Here is a 17,810-nt window from a genome sequence, read left to right on the forward strand (position 1 = left end):
TTGAATAGAAGGTTCTCCAAAGAAGACAGATGCATAGCCTACAAACATATGAAAAAATGCTCATCATCTTTAATCATCAGAGAAATGCAAATCAAAACTACTTTGAGGTATCATCTAACTCCAGTAAGATTAGCCCACATCACAAAATCCCAAAACTTCAGATGTTGGCAAGGATGTGGAGAGAAGGGAATACTTCTACACAGCTGGTGGGAATGCAACCTGATATGTCGTTTTTGGAAAGAAGTTTGGAGACTACTCAAGGAGCTATAAAAGTAGACCTGCCATTTGATCCTCCAATTCCTCTACTAAGTATCTTCCCAGATGATCAAAAATCATTTTACAACAAAGACATTTGCACTAGCATGTTCATTGCAGCCCAATTCATAATTGCCAAGTCATGGAAGCAGCCTAAGTGCCCATCAACCCATGAACGGATTAACAAATTGTGGTATATGTATGTATGCCATGGAACACTATGCAGTCATAAAAAAGGGTGGAGATGTCATATCTTTTATGTTTACCTGGATGGAGCTGGAACATATTCTTCTTAGTAAAGTATCTCAAGAATGCAAGAAAAAGTATCCAATGTACTCAATACTATTATGAAACCAATATAATCACCTACACTTTTCTATGAATGATAAAACAAAACTAGTCCAGAAAGAAAGAGGAAAGAGGAGGGAGAGGCGAGGGGAGGAGGGAGGCCAGGAGGTGGGAGGGTATTTGGTGGGACCTTATCTATTGTTCATAATGCATGGTACATTTTAAAACTGTTAAGAGTAGAGTATAAATGCCTTACCACAACAAATAAGTAAGTGAGTTGATAGTTATGTTAACAAGTTTGATATAAGATTTCCACATTGTATATCAAATTAGCACATTGTACACCATAAATGCATTAATGTACACAGTTATGATTTAATAAAAAAAATTTTTTTAAAGATCAAAGTCAAGTCATCATCCTAAAAGATTGAAATCCTACAAGCATAATACTGGAAAAAATAATTTTCAAAAATTCTTTATACATTTTAAAAAGAGGATTTATTTGAGAAACATAGACAAACATAACAGAACTCAGGCCAGTTTACACAATAAGATAGGCAATAATAACATGTATTTTTGCAAGCAGAAACACTTGTATTTAGCAACAGTAGCCTGGTATAACAGCTATAAGCAGATGATTTTTTTTTTTTTTGCAATTTTTTGGCTGGGGCTGGGTTTGAACCCACCAACTCTGGCATATGGGGCCAGTGCCCTACTCCTTTGAGCCACAGGCACTACCCCAGATGAATCATATTTATAAGGCAATAGGTCAAAAGTAAATTGCACAAATGCATATCACTATGGTTGGTAATTGTGCACACCCAGCTTTATAATTAGTCATATGAAATACCCTGATGGACAACCTAAGTCTTTTAACAAGATTGATCAAAAATCGAGATGGGGGCTCCATGCCTGTGGCTCAAGCAGCTAAGGCACCAGCCACATACACCTGAGCTGGCAGGTTCAAATCCAGCCCAGGCCCACCGAACAACAATGACAACTATAACCAAAAAATAGCTGGGCGTTGTGGTGGGCACCTGTAGTCCCAGCTACTTGGGAGGCAGAGGCAGGAGAATCGTGTGAGCCCAGGTGTTGGAGGTTGCTATGAGCTGTGATGCCATGGCACTCTACCCAGGGCGACAGCTTGAGGCTTTGTCGCAAAAAAAAAAAAAAAAATTGAGATGGGTCACTACCACATAAGACGCCACTCAAAGAACTGAGATCTTGAGAAATTTTATCTTGCACAAGCACAGATACATAAAAAGGGCATCTCTTCAGTCATTGAGGAAGTTTCAACATTTTCACATACACACAAAGCCAATGTTGTGGACTTCTATGGAGTCAAATTTGCACCAAAAATGCATAGTACAAAGTAGAACTCTCTGAAAACCTTTACATCATTTATTATCTCCATTACTGGAACTGATGCAAAGATTAAATGCACAACATAGCAAAGTATCAAAAATAATGCTGACAATTTAAAATAGTGGGAGAAAAACTAAGAAGGAAAATTTGACATACAATAAAGTATATTACAGGGAGAGATTACAGACAACTAGATGGAAATCTTCCATAAGCATGGGCTGAATTTCACCATCATTAACTATATTTTGAAGTCTTGCATCCAGATGAATCGCTTCATTTTTTATTTTGAGGCATGGATCTCCGTGGAGAATACTTCCCCATTCATTTTCTACATGGCTCTGATCTTTTTGAAATTCTTCTTTAATTTGCTATACACTGAAGTGGACATTCCCTATTAAATTTTCCCATCTTCCCCGTTCTGCACGGACTCATATACAGATCCCGAATTTGGTGGAAACGATACTGGCGATTGAACAGCAACACCGTTATCTTCAGGTCCTCACACGCATGGTTTTGAACCAGTTAGCAACTTCCCTAGCTTCTTCAGGCAAATGTGGCCGTAATTCATTAAAATCTCCCGGAATTTCATCAGCTAGAAGAAATGCACAAATGACGTATTTTTAAACTAGTTTTCATCATTGCCATATCACGTGCCCAATTCACTCATCTAAGTTTTCCACCACATGCAAATAAAGGCAGTAATGAGGTAATGGTCCTGCCTGACAGGGTGAAACTGTCGTACATATAACCAGAAGCACACGGATCCCTTCCTCCAGAATTCAGCTTTCAGGATTTCAACATTTGGGACTTTAATCTTTAGATGATTATGTTTTCAGGATTAGGGATTTCAGGTGTTAGGGACTTTAGACTTGAGGGAATTTGATCTTTGAGGACTGTGTCTCTGGGGAATATGATCAGCACTGGTCCTAAGACCACTGCAAACGGCCTCAAGATCATCAGCTGTCCTCCCACCCTAACTCCTCCCCACTCCTTACCCCTAAATACTCCATGCATCACTCCACACCCACATATCTTCCTGACTTAGCATATAAACTCTTCCTTCAGAAGCAGGCTACCAAGGTCACTTACAATACACAGAGAGACTGTCATAAATAATCTTGAAACCCTTATTGTCCCACTGTTTGGGGTGAGGGCCTTGTAAGGTCAGCTTTGCAAAAGCCTGCCAAGGGTCTATCAGGAGGAAAGGGCTTACCCAGGAGCCTGCCCAGGCCCTTGTAGACATTCCTATCCATAGAGGTCAGGGAATTGAAAACAATATAGTGTCACGGGGCTTATGCAACTGTGTGTCTGTGTGCACATAGTAAAGTACACACGTGTCTGCACAGCCCAAGTGTCTACATCTGTCTGTGACTGTGTCTCTGACAACCCAGTGAGTCCACTTTCCAACTACAAATCATCTGTTGGGTTTTTGTGAATTAGCAAAGAACCAGCAGAGATGCCTACATCAAGGGCTTCAGGGGACAATCTGGGGGGAGGGGGGTAGGGCACTTAAGAGTGTGTTTGCACAACCCTTTACAAAGCATGAAGGAAGAGGTGATTGTACAAAGAGCAAGGGGTCCTCTGGGAGACTGCAGGAAACCTAAATCTCCCAAAGCTTCCCAGGGCCACATCAGCCCTTGACCATGCTACAGCCTGAGAGATACTTTCCAAAGCCATCACACACTGTCACTCATGAGGTGTGCCTGCATAAACGGGACCTCACCTTTCTTGCTTGCTCCTTGCTATTTGTCTGTCAGCAGTCTCTCCCTTTTCTCAACTCCTAACATTTTGTTCCTGTAAAACTTAAGGATGAGCTAGGCATAGTGATTCACACCTGTAATCCTGGCACTTTAGGAGTCAGAGGCCAGTGGATTGTTTGAACTCAGGAGTTTGAGATCAGCCTGAGCAAGAGTGAGACCCCATCTCTACTAAGCATAGAAAAACTAGCTTGGTGTTGTGGCAGGCACCTGTAGTCCCAGCTACTTGGGAGGCTGAGGCAAAAGAGGACACTTGAGCCCAAGAGTTTGAAGTTGCTATGAGCTATGATGATGCCATGGCACTCTATCCAGGAAGACAGAGTGAGACTCTGTCTGAAAAAAAAAATAAATAAATAAAAGAAAAGGACTTGGGGGAAGTGAGATTTTCAAGAGTAAGGATGGGTCTTAATTAAGTCACCTCTGTAGCCCAGCACCCAGCAGAACCTGGCACAGTGTAAGTGCTCAGGAAACATTGGTTATAGAAAAGGGACATTTTGCTGTCTAGAGTATGCTGATCTTTTCCTAACTAACAGCACATTGTTTGAAACTCTCTGCAATGGCTCTGCAGTGAATTGTCTATATCAAAAACCTGGCTATCCTGTTGATGCTCCATAGAAGGGGAAAAAACTTACCGAGGTTTCTCCAATATGTCTGTCCCACAAGAGAAAAAGGGGAAATTGTGTTTCATAGTTTCATATAGAAATTCCCAGACACAGCCTAAAATCATTCCCTAACCCACTACCATATAGAATTGCCACGTAGAGTCTCATACTGGGTGCGAATCCAGGCTCTGCCAGAGGGCACTGCATCACCTGGGGCAAGGTCCTCCGCTCCCCTGAGCTTCAGATTCTTATCTGCGGTGACTTCTCTGTTCTTGCTGAACACCCTTCTTTATATATTAAATAGGCCTGACCATCTGTTTACTGTGTGAATTAAATGAGATATCACGAACACACGTAACTCCAGTCAAGCGCATAGTCGGTGTGCAGGTAGAATTTGCCCCCTCTACAATTTTAATTCTAGATCAGGAAAATCTTTACTTGACTGTACCTTTTTATTTCAGAGGTCTAAGAAGATCCCAGTGCCCCCCATTTTTTTTAACTAGTACTACTCTGTGCTCCATCAAACTGTCCTTCCACCCCCACTTTTTCAATGACTTGGGACACTTACAAATCTCACTGAAACCAAGGATGGGATGAGAGAGAAAGCCCCAGAAACAGGCCTTGGGAAAGTCTGGACAATGGAGAAACACACTCCTGGTGAAAAATAGCCCACGCTCAGGTCTCCCTCTGGTTTTCTCAGCCTCTCCACAATCCCCGCCTTTTACAAGTGTCCCGTTAACTAAACACATTTTCATGTCTTCTGGGTGCCCAATAGCTGAGGATGCTGAGAAAAGCAAACTCTAGGCCCCTATTCTAAAGGATGGGGAAGCTATTGGACTGCACAGTTGACAGTCCAAAACAGCCATATTTTGAGATCTGGCTCCAGGCCAGACCCCAGACTTGGTGCCTGTCATTTAATCCTTTTAATATTCCTGCTCTAAAAGGTCCTACATCCTACCTTTACAGGAGACACTGAGCCTCAAAGAGGTTAAGTAGCTTTCTCAAGGTCCCACAGCTGGAGTAATGATAAACTTGCAGAGAAGCAATTTTATTTTTTGCCATCACATTTTTTTCTTTTTTTTTATTTATTTAAAATTAGTATGTAGGCACAAATGTTTAGATTACATTGTTCTCACTTCCAAGGTTAAGGTCCAGTTGTAAAAGAGCCCCTCACCCAGGGGTTGTGTTATGTACCTTGGCAATGTGCACATTATGTAAGATCCTACTAATCATCCCCCTCCCCCCTTCCCCTTCCCTCTTCTCCCTGCCCCCATATTAGACTATTTTGTTTTATTGTTCATATGAGCATGTAATTATTTATATATTGGTTTCACATTAGTATTGTATACATTGGATATTTATTTTTCCATTCTTGCGATACTTCGCTAAGAAGAATGTGTTTCAACTCCATCCAGGTACATGTAAAAGATAAAAAGTCTCCATGTTTTTAATGGCTGAATAGTATTCCATGGTGTCTATATACCACACTTTGTTGATCCATTCATGGATTAATGGGCACTTAGGCTGCTTCCACAACTTGGCAATTATGAATTGAGCCGCAATAAACATTCTGGTGCAAATGTCTTTGTGGTAAAATGATTTTTGTTCTTCTGGGTAGATACCAAGGGGATTACAGGATGAAATACCATCACACTTTAGATGTTTGATTCATATTCTACACCCTTGGTTTTAATCTTTTTGCTAACCAGGTACTCCCAAACTACCATCGGATATTTAAGAAATATAATGGAGAAGCAATTTTACCTTGGTCTTGCTGGAGGAGAACTAAAGAATTAAAATTGTCCTCTCATTTTCTGAAGACATAGGAGAAAATTTAACATAATTTCTATTTTTGTTTGTTCAGTTGGGTTTGGTCCCCTTCTTTCCTTCTTTCCTCCCTTTCTTCCTTCCATTCTTTCTCTTTCCTTCTTTATTAAAGAAAGACTTAAAGAGATGAGAAAACTACTCCATCTGAGAAGGGGACAGCTCATGTCTAGGAATTCTTTAAAGAGAGGTGACCCACGCTAAGAAGTTGTGCGGCTTCCCTGAAATTGGGAAAGAAACAGTGGTTTGAAAGTCTCTGAGGGTAGAGACCTTTACCACCCAAAAGGGGAAGACGAGGGGTGGCCCTAGGGAGACCATGAGTCTACAGCTGTGGGAGTCTCTGCCAAGAACTCCTGGCCAGGCCTGGGATGGAGGAAGATGAGGGACCTCCTGCCACACTGTACTTACAGACCATGAGTAATTATTTCTCTATAGTGGACCTGAGGCCTTGAGATCTGGCTAAATTACCTAATCACCAAGGTTTCCTTATGTTCCCAAGAAAAAAAAATCCTCAATCCCTCCCCCCTAAAAGAAAAAGGCATAACTAAGAAAAGGGCACTTGCCAGCCCTGGCAGGTGGAGAACCCAGCCAGATTTATTTGCTTTAGAAAAATAAAGAAAACGTGACGCAGCTCACACCCAAGCGTCTTAGAGCAAATCCACACAGGTTCCAGCTGGTGCTGGGGATTTAATGCATCTCAGCCTCCCTCAAAAGCGTACAGGGCTTCTAGCCTCTGCCCCGTCAGGGAACAACTCTTTCCCCTACTAAGCCATCCCTTCTGGCTGGGTGTTCATGAAGCCACAGTGCAGCTGGCGAAAATGCAATAATTAACTCAAGCACGCCTGAAAGACGATGACAATAATTTATATTTCTCTACCGCCGTCCATCCCCCCACGAGCTTTCCAGATTTTATGGTCATGACTCACCTCCGCTACTGCTGTGGGGTAGCTCTGAGAGAGCAGGCTCACTTGCAGCTCACCACAGTTTAGGCAGACATTTAAAAAAAAAAAAACTCAGCTAATTACAAGCGAAACGCTCCCTGTCACGAGCAGGCCAGCTGACTTCATGCCTGGGCGGCAGAAATACAAAAAAACTCCCAAGTTGGTCCTTACATTTTTTAAAGTCAAATTGCTCAACCATGATCTCACAGCCCTGCACCCCAGCCAGTGGCCCGGAGCCAGTCTTTGAAATAGGACCTCAGACGGGCTGGTGACGGAGTGGCTGTTTCTGGCGGGGTTCAACATAAGTCAGTTCTCCTATGAGGGCTCATCCTCCTCCAGCTGCCTGGGAAGGCCCAGGTGCCTTCCTCATCCTCCCCACCCGCAATTGCTTGCTCCATCCAATGGCCAGGCCACCTGACAGCCCTGCAGCAGTCCTGCACTTTCCTGGGGTCATCCACTCCTCCCTCAATGCCAGTGGCATTCTATCCGTGCTAGACACTTGGCTCTTGGCCACACTCGCTTGTGTAGCACTGCGCAACCCCATTCAAGCAGCAAATGTCTATTTGGAAGCATGAGAGCGTAATGGCTAAGAATGCATGTGGATTAAAAAATGATACGAGTTTGTATTCCACATTTCTCCATTACCAGCTGCGTGAACTTGGGCAAGTAATTTAATCTGAGCCTTGTTTCCTGCTTTCGTAAAGAGGAAGAAAATGGCACTTACCCCACACAGGGCTTCATGTGAAGATTGATGCACTACATGATGGGGATGGCAACAAATTGTCAATTACACCTGCCAGCGATAAGGACTGTGTCTGGATGGGTTGGACACCCATGTAAGAATCCTTCACATTTGAAAGGAGTGCTCCAGTTTGACAGTTCGTGTGATCCACTGTTTCTGAAGGGTCCAGGCTTTGGGTTCTTGGAATTGCTTTGGAAGGCAAACTGGTGATTCTTTCCTATCTGTGAACAATCAAAGATTTCAGGAAGCTAATGTCAGAAAGAGGGAAAGGTCTTAACATCAGCTTTTCCTCTCAAACTGTATTAATTTCCCTTTGAGATTTAATATGGAGAGTTTTGCAACTCAGCTTCCCAGATTCTCCCAGTTCAGCCTGCCCTGACTTATAGGAGCTCACGGGGTTGCCTGGCATGGAAGATTGACTGACCACCGGGCTCATAACCAGGACTCTGGATTTGAGTCCCAGCTCTGCCCTTTCTAGCTGTGTGATCCTCATGAAATCACTTGCCCTCTCTGAGCCCTGTGTTCTTGATCTGTCTACAAATTGATCGGTCTATCACCCGTGCTCAAGGTGAAGACCAAATGGAAGAAAAAAATACACTGTGTAACTGACACTAAGTAAGAGAAATAAGCTAGACAGTAGCGGGCACTGCCCTGTTGAGAAATCACCACCTGCCTCTGAGTATCTCAATTTAAATCTACAATCATTGTGCCAGGCATTGAACTCAAGACTCCCAACACAAAGATTTTAGGGCTCTGCCCCCAACAATCTGTCAGACAGGATAAAAACTTATCTCAGATGCCAATTGAGTTCCCCCAAGCCACCATGCAAAAAAATGGCACCCTTCACCTTTCATGGGAAACAGACCCTCTTCCAATCCCTGCAGGTAGCTGACAGGGGAGCTCCTCATGCCTCTTTGGTTCACCCACTTCTGGGTCACCTGGGACACCAGAGATCTATAAAGTACCTTCCATGGTTCCACAGAGAGGCCTCTTGCCTCAATAACATCATATTTACTGAGGATTTGGAGAATCCCAGGAAGAAAAACATTGTGCAGGACATACTGTGTTCCTCCATCTCCCTGGGTACCCCTGCCTGTCCCCGCAGTGCAACCACAGTCATCCCCTGTGTTACATCGAGTGTCCCACCTGAGAAAGAGAAAAGCAAAGGTGAATCTGGGGTTTCAAGCCCCTGTAAGGAGTGAAATAGGGACATGGGAAACGTCAGTTTGAGGAGAGAAAGATGAGGACATGGGAAACGTCAGTTTGAGGAGAGAAAGATGAATCCCAGCCTGTGACAGCAGGAGACTGGAGAGGGCCCTCCTCCTGCCATCTGCCTGTGATGGCTCCTGAAGTCTTGTGCTCAGGACCTTGAGAAAGCCCAAAACTGATGGCCAAGGCTGCCATGAAGCTAGCCAGGTAGCCAGGGCCTTGGGTCCCACCTTCCTTGTAGATCCAATGAGGCTGGTCACACATTTGATGCTAATGACTGTGACCCATCACCCTCCTGTCAGAGGACAGATCCTTTTATTCTATCCTCTACAATCCTTTCAAATGGGCCTTCTCACCCTCCCTGTCTTGCCCAGAAGGGAACTGAGGCTATGACACTCGAGGCTCATCATAGGTCACACACCAGCAAGTCAACCGAGTCTCAAACACAGGCCCTCGGAGACCACACCTGCTCCACCACATGGGAATCATGTAATGAGTGAAGTTCAAGGCAAAGGGCATTAGACCTAAAGCTGGCGCAGAGGGGGAAAGCCTGAGTATAATTGCTGTCCAGAAATCAACAAATTTGTGCTGATGTCCTATGATGGGTGAGACGCTGGATCAGGTGCCTCAGAGGAAGCAAAGAGATGTCAGCTGAGACCTCTGCCCCAGAGCACTGGCACCCTTGCAGGGCAGACAGCCTAACAAACCGACAAGCACTGGCGTGGCCAGCACATGGTTCTCTTACTTCATCTTCTTCATGGCCCTTACCGCTAGCTTCATCCTTCCTAATCAGCTGCTTATAGGGTGTCTTTCCCCACTGGCAGTGAACAAGAGCAGCTACATGCTAGTCATTCCCCGTGTCTGCAAAAGCGGCTGGCCCCGACTAGGCACTTGGTAAATATTTGTTGAACGAGAGCCAAGAAGTTGGGCCAGGCAGGAAAGCAAAAGAGAAGCCGAGAGAAGCAAAAGGCAGCTGTGGGCTAAGAGACAGGAGAGTGTGAAGGACTTGGCAGCTAGAAGCGAGATGAGGCAGGGTGGCAGATGTGGGTAAGGCAGGAGAAAAACACCGCCTCCCTCCTGACATGCCTGTGCTCCATCCCCTCTCATCCACCCTACCCCAGCCCCAAAGGGAAGAAAAGCTTATGACAGACGAGGTGGAGCACACTGGGCCTGCCTATAAGGTCAGGAAGAAACAGTGGGGGTCTCTTCGGCGTCTCACTTCCTTCCCTAGTTGCAGAGAATTCACGTGCACTCCCCTCCACCTCTAGGCAGACTACTGGTTCTTCTTAAGGACCTGGAGCCCAGCTCCCTTCAGAAAAGGTCTTCCCTCTTCCTCGGCCCTCTCCCTCCCACATTCATTCTCAGTCTTGCCAATGGGTAGTGACACCAACCTGCCACTCTCCCACCATAGCAGCTCCAGCAAGCCTGGCTCAAGTGGTCTAGACCAACATCCCCAATCTTTTAGGCACTGAGAACTGGTTTTATGGAAGATAATTTTTCACAGACCAGGGTAGGGAGAGGTTGGTTTGGGGATAACTCAAGTGCATTACATTTTATTGTGGACTCTATTTCTATTATTATTACATTATGATACTTAATGAAATAATTATACAGCTCACCATAATGCAGAAATCAGTGGGAGCCCTAAGCTTGTTTTCTGGCAAACAGATGATCCCAGCGTTAGCATCATTGCCTCAGATCATCGGGCATTAGACTCTCACAAAAAGCATACCACCTAGATCCATCATGTGTCAGTTTACAGTAGGGCTCATGCTCTTAGGAGACTATAATGCCACCGCTGATCTGAGATGAGGCCGAGCTCAGGCAGTTGATACAAGCAATCAGAAGGGATTGTTCGCTCATTCACCCCCTGCAGTGCGCCAATACCAGTCTGGGACCTGGAGGTTGGGGACCACAGGTCTAGACCATTCCAGCACTGGGTGTACATCTTCCACTATCATCTCTTCTGCTTCTCTCAGAGCTTAGGATCTTTCCTCACCCTGTATGGAAAAGCCCATGATTCAGGTTTGGACACTGGTGGGGCATTGGAGTCAGCTTTAGATCTGGTTGCCTGGAAGCAGAGCCTGAGACAAGGATTTGGGTATGCGCAACTTATTGAAAGCAGGCCAGTAAAGGGAATAACTGAGTCCCAGTGTGGTCTCAGCTAGGGTCCAACTTACATCTGATCCCACAGGGAGCTCTGGGGTGTAGACTGTGCCACAGAGTTGATCCCACTTTGAAACAGGGGATGTCCTTCTGTATCCCCTATCGGTTAGTCATGGGATTCGGGCTGCCGGAACACTAGGGAGGAAACCTATTCTCCTCAGTGCAGTGACTCCTATGGGTGAAGAAAAATCTCCAGAGAAGGGGGAAGCTGAGTCCTTAGCAGGTTAACACCTGGAGCACCTGGATTGTGGATGCACCAGCCCAGTAACAAGGTCTGGGGGTATCATGGCATTCTTTACAGATACCTTCAGGGCTACTGAGCTTAAGAAAGGAAATCTCATTTGTATGAATGTGTAGGTGATTATATATTGTTTTCATAATAGTATTGAGTACATTGGATAATTTTTTTTCCATTCTTGAGATACTTTACTAAAAAGAATATGTTTCAGTTCCATCTAGGTAAACATAAAAGATGTAAAGTCTCCATCCTTTTTTATGGCTGCATAGTATTCCATGGTATACATATAGCACAATTTGTTAATCCATTCTTGGGTTGATGGGCATTTGGGCTGTTTCCATGACTTGGCAATTATGAATTGGGCTGCAATAAATATTCTGGTGTAAATATCTTTGTTGTAAAATGATTTGTGATCATCTGGGTAGATACCTAGTAGAATTACAGGATCAAATGGTAGTTATACTTTTAGTTCCTTGAAAATTCTCCACACTTCTTTCCAAAGAGGCCAAACATAATCACCTACACATTCATACGAATGGTAAAACACAACTATAGTCCAGAAAGAAGAAGGGAAAAAGAGAGAGAGGGAAGACAATGGGGGAGGACCTCACCCTTTGTGCACAACGCAATGGTATATTGCAAATCTATTAAGAGCAGAGTATAAATGTCTGACCACAACAACTAAGTAAATGAGGTGATGATTATGTCAATCAGTTTTATGTAAGCATTCCACATCGTATATCAGATCAGGACACTGTACCCCAAAAATGTACACAGTGATGATTAAATACATAAATAAATAAATAAATGAAAGGAAATCTCCATGGGTTAGAGCCTAGATCCACTGAAGTTTCAGGTTTCAACTAAGAAGTCAATGTTGCTTTGCCTTGTTTTGATGTCCACAGACACCTCTCCTTGGAGGGATTTGAATGTGTATGGACCTTGGCCTAACTCTGTCTTAGTCTCGTCCCCATTCAATCCATGCATTTTGACATCACTTCCTTGAGACAAAATCCAAAAAATGACAAAAGGACATGGTGTTTTCCACTGTCCATGAAACCAATTTTCATCAGGCTCATGTAAAAATGGTCTGCACCAGACAGGCATCTTTCTGGAGGCCCCTTCCAGAACAGTCTTCTATGCATGGGCGCGTGTGGAGACCAGAACAGTCTTCTATGCATGGGCGCGTGTGGAGACCTGGATGACAATGAAAAAAAGAGCACCAAAAGTTTTCATCTGGGGAGGTTGATTTTTTAAGGGGAACATTCTCAACCTTTCCACTAAATTCCATAAATTGCAAATGCCCCATTCAAAAAAAAAAAAAACCTGTGGAGAGCTAGCACATATTTCTGTCCCCAATCTGCTGCTTCAGCCACCCTGTCAGGTCACCCTGGACCAAATAAGGAAAAAAAGAAATACAGCATCTTTGGAAAGAAAGCTGAGAAGGCAAGGGGGGCCTGGGAAAGAGGGTGGAGGTAAAGGAAAGAAACTGGGGGAAATTGCAAGTGACAGGAGGCTCTAATGAAAGAGATTAAGAGAAGTCAGTGCAAGGGAGGGGAGGACAGGGAAGGAGAGAAGAGGCCCAGGTGGCAGCACCATGAGTGTGAAGCGGATACCCGGAGAAGGGAAGGGTCCTCGCTTGGATGCTGCTCCAAGGATTCAATAATAAATCACCTGCTCGGGAGGCTGAGGCAAGAGAATCGCGTAAGCCCAAGAGTTAGAGGTTGCTGTGAGCCGTGTGACGCCACAGCACTCTACCCGAGGGCGGTACAGTGAGACTCTGTCTCTACAAAAAAAAAAAATAAATAATAAATCACACGATGTTAAGGAAAAGTGGGGGAAATGAGGTCTCAGGAGCTCTGTTTTGTGTTTAGTGCCCAGTGGCAAGATGGATGGCTGGAAAAGTGGTGGCACGGAAGAAGGGGACATTTCCACCAGGAAGTAGAGCTGAGCCACAGCCTCCGTGGGCCGTACTCAGCCGTGATCCGCAGATTTCTATCTCTGGCAGAGATGGGCTTACGCTACCCCTTGGGGAAGTGCTCCTTGGGCTAGTTGTGTTTAGGCTGCTGGTTACCTAGAAGGCCTTCAGACCCTCAAGGATACTGGCCAATCTAGAATGCACATCAGAGACCAAGTGAAAAAGATGGTTGTGCCCGTGTAGACAGAGCAGGACACCTTGCTCTTGCCCCCAGCAGACTCTGGGCTCCTAGCAGAAGAACCAGCTGTGGGATCCACCTGCTGGGACACTTCTTGGCCTGGCCTGGTCTCGCAGCACAGAACATTCCAGGGAAAATCCCTCTGGGCTAGACGGGCTGACAGGAAAACCAGGCCAGGCTTCTAGACCCATGATCCCAAACTGATTCACTCATTCATTTGCTTCATTCATTCATTCAGTGAACAGAGCAGAGTCTGCTGCATAATTCCAGCTCTGGAGTCTGTGTTTGTTCCATAGCTACCATTTCCTAGCTACGTGTCCTCGGACAAGTTACGCGATGTTTCTGACTCATCTGTGTTCTCATCTGTTGCAGAGAGATAATAATAAAATTATCTGTGTGTTGTTGTGAAGATTAAATGAGATGGGATATTCTGCCCAGAATCCGAGTGGGGTAAATACTTCGTAAATTATAACTTTTGTCATTATTATTATTATATTATCATTACTGTTATATTTCAAAACAGTGTGAGGATGAAGGGTGCTCCTTCCTATCATTATGAGCGAGGAAAGATCCCTCCTAACGAGCGGGCGAGATCCCAGTTTCCTACTGGTTTCTCGCTCCCTCATGTATCCCCTTAAAACAGTGGTTCTCAACCTTCCTAATGCCACGGCCCTTTAATACAGTGCCTGTGGGTCATGACCCACAGGTTGAGAACTACTGCCTTAAAAGGAGAAAATGATTTTTTTTTTCAGTCTAATAAATTTGGAAAGAGAAATCGGGCATATGTAGCCCCTTCCTTTTCTCTTTGTAGGAGTGAGACGGTGGCAAAGAGGTTATTCCTCTGCCCTTCCACACACTGCGTCTCACAGGGCCTGTGCTCTAGAGCTGCAGTGACCAGGGAGGTGAGAGTTCAGTATCAAGAAATAAACCAGTTCACAGAAATAAGCTATATTTTCCAGCATTTACTACATCAGTAACAAAAATGATGCTGCATTCCTGTCTCCATCTGCCAGGTCTTTTGTTTTACTACTCAAATAGTGCAGAACTCTGGTGAAAAGAAAGGTGCTACTTATTGAGGGTCCCCTCAAATCCCCAACAATTATAAATAATTCTAGGCATACACACAGCTGAGATTTGAACACATCTGTTCAATGAAACAGTTCAAAGGGAGAATTGAATTCTAATCCACGGACTTTGCTCTTCCCCTGAATCCCACCGGCATCCCCATCAACATTCCAGATACTTGATGATCCTGTGATTTCTAACAGAAATTTACTGTTTCATTATATAAAAGACAAAAGCAGGGCTCCTTGCCCACTCACTCCCCTTAACCCTGTCCCCCTTGGAGCCAAGGTTAACAGTTTTCATTACCACTGCTTACTTTTTGTTTAGATCATCCTTCCCTGCTGAATTCCAGACCCTTATCCAGGTCCTTGTGCAGAAAAGAACTTCTTTCATGTGGTTTTTCTTTATGGGATTCTTGGGCTGAGCTACCTTTGGTAAACTAAGAGCGGCTTTGTCTCCCCGGACGGTTTCATTTGTGTAGGCTGACTCTTGTTTGGAAATGGTGATTGCATGAAGCAGAGAGCTGCTGAGATTAGGGGGGCCAGAACATTCCAACTCAATAAATCAATCCCCTTTTAATTGTGTCCCTGTCAGCCAACATTCTTCCAAAGACAGGAGGGCAGAGAGCTTATTAGTGGAATGATTCCTTACTCTCCCCTGTGTGCTGATCTGATTGTCAATTAGATTAAACCACAGCAAGGAGAGCCGGGCAGGGACCCCCAGGTCTGTCTCAGTCTCAAGAAAGAAATCAACTGGATGCATCATCAGTACACTTGACTCCAGTTTTTGGAGCTTCTATGAAATTTCAACCAAATTCTAACCCCATTTGGTGAAAGTGACTGTTTCACTTCGCATATTTCTAATGCCTTTAAGTTAAAGATCATTAAATCACGGAGGCTACATTTTCCAAGTAGCCTCCCAAAGTTATCAGACCATTAGGCTTCTACTGAGCATCCAGATTTACCGTTCCTTATTGCTGTTCCAGCCTCTTGTTCTTCTAGCAGCATGCTGACAGCAGGTTCACACACAGAGGACGGATGAAAGCCCCATTCTTTATAAAAGCTAAACATTCACGACATTGAGGAGTGTTTGTTTTTGACCATGAATGACCTAGAGCCTTCATACGCTTCTCAAATTTTAACATGCATGCAAATCACTGGGAATCTTGTGAAAAATTAGATTCTGATTCAAGATGTCTGAGGAGGGACCCACCAGTCTTCTTTTCTACCAGTCCCCCAGGGAATGCAAATGTCACTAGTACACGGACCAAACTTTGAGGATCTAGAGTTAACTTATACAAGTGCCAATGTCCTTAGGGTAAAATGATATTTTTTTCTCCTAGGTAGATACCTAGTAATGGGATTGCAGGATCAAATGGAAGATTACTTTGAGTTCTTTGAGGATTCTCCATACTTCTTTCCAAAAAGGCTGTATTAGTTTGCAATCCTAATCCAGCAGTGTCAAGTGTTCCCCTCTCCCTGCATTCTTGCCGGCATCTGCAGATGTGGACCATTCTCACCGGGGTTCGATGATACCTCGGAGTGGTTTTGATTTGCATTTGCCTGATGCATGTTTGTTGCCCATGTTTTCTTTTTCAAAGAAGGTTCTGTTCATATTAATCTGAAATTAAAAAATACTTGCTGTGTTCTGCATGCACAGATATGCAAAGAGAGGCCTCTAGAGGCATTGCCACAGAACTGGTAAGTGATAGAGCCAGATTCAAACCTGGTTCTGTCTGACTCCAGGACCAACAGCACAACCCTGCACTCTACTGCGTACATCGGAAAGTCAGCAGGGTGGTAACAGACATCGGAGGTCGCCTTGCAAATGGCAGTTATTATTCCAGTGCTGAACAAAAAACATCAATTGGCAAAACCCTTCCCAGGCCTTTGGCTTGCGGCCAGCAGGTAAGACAATCACACAATTGCATCAGTATCTTCTCCCCAGAGAACAAACCAGAAACCAAAAACAAAGGATGCCCAAAGCAATTCAATAGGCCGACTGGCCAAGGTGAAAAGCATAGACTTTGGGTTCCAATCCTGGCCGTTGAATATACCTTTACCTGAAACCTCAGTACTGTGCCTGGCCCTGGGGAACACACAGTGAATGGAGGCTGTGTGGATTATATGCAAGGTGCATGATGGACAGCTTGGAATCGAACAGACCAGGGTTCAAATCCCAGCTCTAGTTATCACCAGCTTTAGCTCCTTAACTGAGTTCTTGCAAGTACAGCGGGGTCCTTGTGAAGGACCATTGTGAAGGTCATTGTGAAGATTAATTGACATAAGGAATGACACAAGTTTAGCAGGGACAGTACCAATGAGTAAGCCCACAGCAGATACCATTGTTGTTATTATTATTATTTTTTTTTTTTTTTTGCATTTTTTGGCCAGGGCTGGGTTTGAACCCGCCACCTCCGGCATATGGGCTGGTGCCCTACTCCCTTGAGCCACAGGCGTCACCCCATTGTTGTTATTTTTATGACCCCAACCCAGTCTGGCCTCTGGTATATCTCCACTGAATGTTTCTTCCCTTCCTTTCCCTTCTAATTTCCCTGATATAACCCTGATTGGAGACATGTCCATGAAGTCCTTCCTGTCTTAAATCAATCTTTCACATTTTTCTAATAAATTCTTTCTTCAAGCTCAATTTTAATGCAAAGAAAAGGTTTCTTCTTGGAGCAAATGGGTTTAAAATGTGGCATTGCACATACCACAAAAGCTTGAATCACCTCTTCCCTATCAACTTACATCTCCATTTAGAGTCACTCTACTTCCATTGCTGATTGAGCCTTATTCTTTAAGCAGATCTTTACTGAGCACCTGCTGTCCATGCCAAGGTGCAGAGTCAAAAGAGACAGACAGCGGGCTACTTCTGTGGAGTTAGTGTCCTGGTGGGGAGAGACAGCAGGACTATGATCTGATTTCATTTTTAGAGCTCTCTGTGGTTGTATGTGGAGAACAGCCCGGAAGGGGCTGAATGGAAACAGAGGGTCCAGTTAGGAGGCTCCTGCAGGTTAGAGGAGACAGTGGCATGGACAGTGGCAACAGAGAGAAGCAGGCAGCTCTGGGATACGTTCCAAGGTGGGTTGACCTGTCTAGCTGAATGAGATGAAAGAGAGAAAGAGAATCTTTCACTGGCAGCAGGTCGTAATGTGTGTACCAACCTGCCATTTGACCATGACTTTGATCCTATCCATGAC

General features: G+C 44.4%; 1 long non-coding RNA gene across 1 annotated transcript in view; it reads right to left on the reverse strand.

Moving 5' to 3' along the window:
• Positions 1 to 1,063: 1,063 nt before the first annotated feature.
• LOC128582285 (uncharacterized) overlaps positions 1,064 to 17,810 on the reverse strand; it is a 40,764-nt gene continuing 24,017 nt past the window's right edge. The window contains exons 2-3 of the long non-coding RNA XR_008379019.1: positions 7,757 to 7,995; positions 1,064 to 2,500 (exon numbers count right to left, since the gene is read on the reverse strand). This is a non-coding gene — a long non-coding RNA (uncharacterized LOC128582285). The remainder of the gene's footprint in view (positions 2,501 to 7,756; positions 7,996 to 17,810) is intronic.

This window comes from Nycticebus coucang, chromosome 3 (assembly GCF_027406575.1).
Source record: "Nycticebus coucang isolate mNycCou1 chromosome 3, mNycCou1.pri, whole genome shotgun sequence".
Taxonomy (NCBI): domain Eukaryota; kingdom Metazoa; phylum Chordata; class Mammalia; order Primates; family Lorisidae; genus Nycticebus; species Nycticebus coucang.